General features: G+C 34.5%; 1 non-coding gene across 1 annotated transcript; it reads right to left on the bottom strand.

Annotated features, from left to right (window-relative positions):
* Positions 1–1,199: 1,199 nt before the first annotated feature.
* On the bottom strand, positions 1,200–1,305 carry LOC113785928 (small nucleolar RNA R71). Its single transcript, XR_003472108.1, has one exon. It is a non-coding gene; the product is annotated as a small nucleolar RNA R71 (small nucleolar RNA).
* Positions 1,306–2,863: the final 1,558 nt, after the last annotated feature.

The raw sequence follows: 2,863 nt of genomic DNA, 5'->3' as shown, positions 1-2,863 counted from the left end.
TAAGAGGACTAAAGTCCAACATCCTGGTTCCCCTTATGATCAAGGGTATATCCAGTCCTCTTGCACACTACAAGAGATTTCTCTACTATTGTCAGAAAATGTGCAAATCCCACCCTAGGATCTCTGCTACAAACTTCTAACAAAACTTCGAAGATAGCAGGCCACTATCTTAGATTAGACTACTGTAAGAAAGTACTACTTTCTTTTACAAATGATATAGTTTTATTTGGAATAAGAATATAAGAGGTATAATGATATCAATTCAAAATTACTTCAAGTACTTTGAGTACCTTTTTGAATGATATGAAAATGAGATGCAAGTACTTGTAAAAAACCAGAATTTGTTTAAGGTTTGATTGAAGGATTGTGTATTGATTAATCTGAAGTTATGGTGTATTTATACTTCATAAACATCTCTTCAGATTCATGGCCATTGATCCAAGAGGTTTGATGAACAAATACAATGATCTAGAGCCATTTTAGATCTGAAAAATTGCATTGCTTCCAGTTGTATTCGAATACAGGATGTATGTATTCGAATACACCTTTTTGTAACGTTCAATTTTATTCAAAATTTGCACCTTGTATTCGAATACACAGTCATGTAGTCGAATACAAATTTGTTATTTTTGCCACTGACTTGTTGCTGGTATTCGACAACAGCAGGTCGTAGTCGAATACAGATGCGAAGCTTTTGCTACTGAGTTGTTGTTTGTATTCGACTACAGCAAGTCGTAGTCGAAAATAGATGCAAAGCTTTTGCTACTGACTTAGCATCTGTATTCGAATACACTATGTTGTATTCGAATACAACTTTGTATTTTGTCAAAAATATTAGTTTTAAGACTTTGTTAATGTAATTTTGACTTTTGAAAATTCTTTATATGCATATGTAAGGATGAATGGTTCTCATGTATTTGAGTTATTGGTTGTATCATTTACCTTTACATTTAAACATCTAATATGTTTGAATTTAAAGTTTATCAATAAGATATTTGGACTTCTTTTTTAGCTTGTTGCCTTGATCACAATCGTTGGTCTTTGACTTCATCAAAAACATGTATTTTACAACTATTTCCATTTCACTGAAAGATGATGCTAAGGATTGGCTTAATTCTTTACCCTCTGATAGCATCACCACATGGGATGATCTTGAAGATAAGTTCTTGGAACAATACTTTCCCTCAGTTGTGATCGTTAGAAAAAGGCAAGAGATTTCTAGTTACAAACAAAAAGAAGGAGAATCTCTTTGTGACACTTACAGGAGGTTCAAGAGTTTACTAGAAAGATGCCTCAATCATGCTTATGAAGACACTACTCATATGCAAATATTTTGTAACGGTTTAAGGCCTAGCACTAGAATTATGTTGGATGCTACAACAAGTGATTCTTTGAATTACAAAACCGCATCTAAAGCACACAAAATTATTGAGATCGTTGCATAAAATAAGCAAATGATGTTGTATGATAGAGGTGGTGGGTCAAAATGTGGTATACTAGAATTGAATGTTATGGATGACGAGTTGGCTGAAGTGAAGTTACTCTCAAAATAGATAGAAGATGTTATCATTGTTGAGATAAAGAAATGGATGAAACATATTGGTTGTGAATTATTGAAAGGGATGTTATCTTTGAATTACAACCGTAAGTGGCCCTTGTCAAATTATTGAAACATACTAGTTGTGAATTTTGTTGGGAGCACATATATAAAAATGGAGATTGTGAATTATCAGGTTAAGATGATACAGAAGAACCAGATGAGGTGAATTTTGTGGGTAACAATGGGAAGCAGAATAATCCCAACTCTAGTACGTACAGTTCGAACTAGAGAAATCATCCAAATTTTTCTTGGAAAGATCAACAGGGTGGATCTCAAGCAAATCAAGCTCCACCTCGAAAAGATGCATGGTAGATGGCTATTGAAAAGTTAGTAACGAACACAAGTTCTTTCATTGAAGAGTCAAGAGCCATCAGTTGAGGAGGACATTGGTCGTGAAAAGAAGGAAGAACATGTGGTGCGGAAAAAAGAAGCCCTTCCAAAGCTCGAAATTCAACCTCCATTTCCTCAAAGATTAAAACGGGATGAAACTAAAAAACAATTTGGTATGATTCTTGATTTTTTTTTAAAATTGCAAATTAACATTCCTTTTGCAAAAGCACTAGAGCAAATGCAGATGTACGCCAAGTTCATGTAGGAGATTCTATCAAATAAAAGGAAAGTTGGTGGTGAAACAATGATGCTTACCAAATAATGCAGCGCCATTCCACATAGGAAGCTGCCAACTAAGCTCAATGATCATGGAAGCTTCTCTCTTCCTTGCACTATTGGGGATAGAACTTTTGGAAAAGCCCTGTGTGATCTTGGGGCTAGTGTGAGTCTTATGCCCTTTTCCATATACAAAAGGTTAGGTATTGAAATAGTCAAAGACACACAGCTGATGTTACAATTTGCGGACCACTCAATGAAACACCCATATGGGGTGGTGGAAGATGTGTTGGTAAAAGTAGATAAGTTCATTTTTCCAATAGATTTTGTGGTACTAGACATAGAGGGAGACAATGACATCCTCTTAATCTTTGGGAGACCATTCTTAGCAACAGGGATAACTATGATTGATGTGGTGCACTATGCCTTTTTAAAGATGGCCTTACACTATCTATTTCAGATTTTGAAATTTAAATTCTTTTTCTTGGCTCATGCCATTGTTCAATTTGACAAGTTTCACTAATGCATACATTTTTTATTACTCTTTAGTTGTGGAAGTCTTGACATTCTTTTAAAAAAAAAAATCGCAGTAACATGTTTGGCATCATTTAGATATTTCATAATCTATCTTATTATCTCAATTGTGAGCTTTTAGGC

This window comes from Cicer arietinum, chromosome 3 (assembly GCF_000331145.2).
Source record: "Cicer arietinum cultivar CDC Frontier isolate Library 1 chromosome 3, Cicar.CDCFrontier_v2.0, whole genome shotgun sequence".
NCBI classification, from domain to species: Eukaryota; Viridiplantae; Streptophyta; class Magnoliopsida; order Fabales; family Fabaceae; genus Cicer; species Cicer arietinum.
This window is presented reverse-complemented; position numbering and strand designations above follow the sequence as displayed.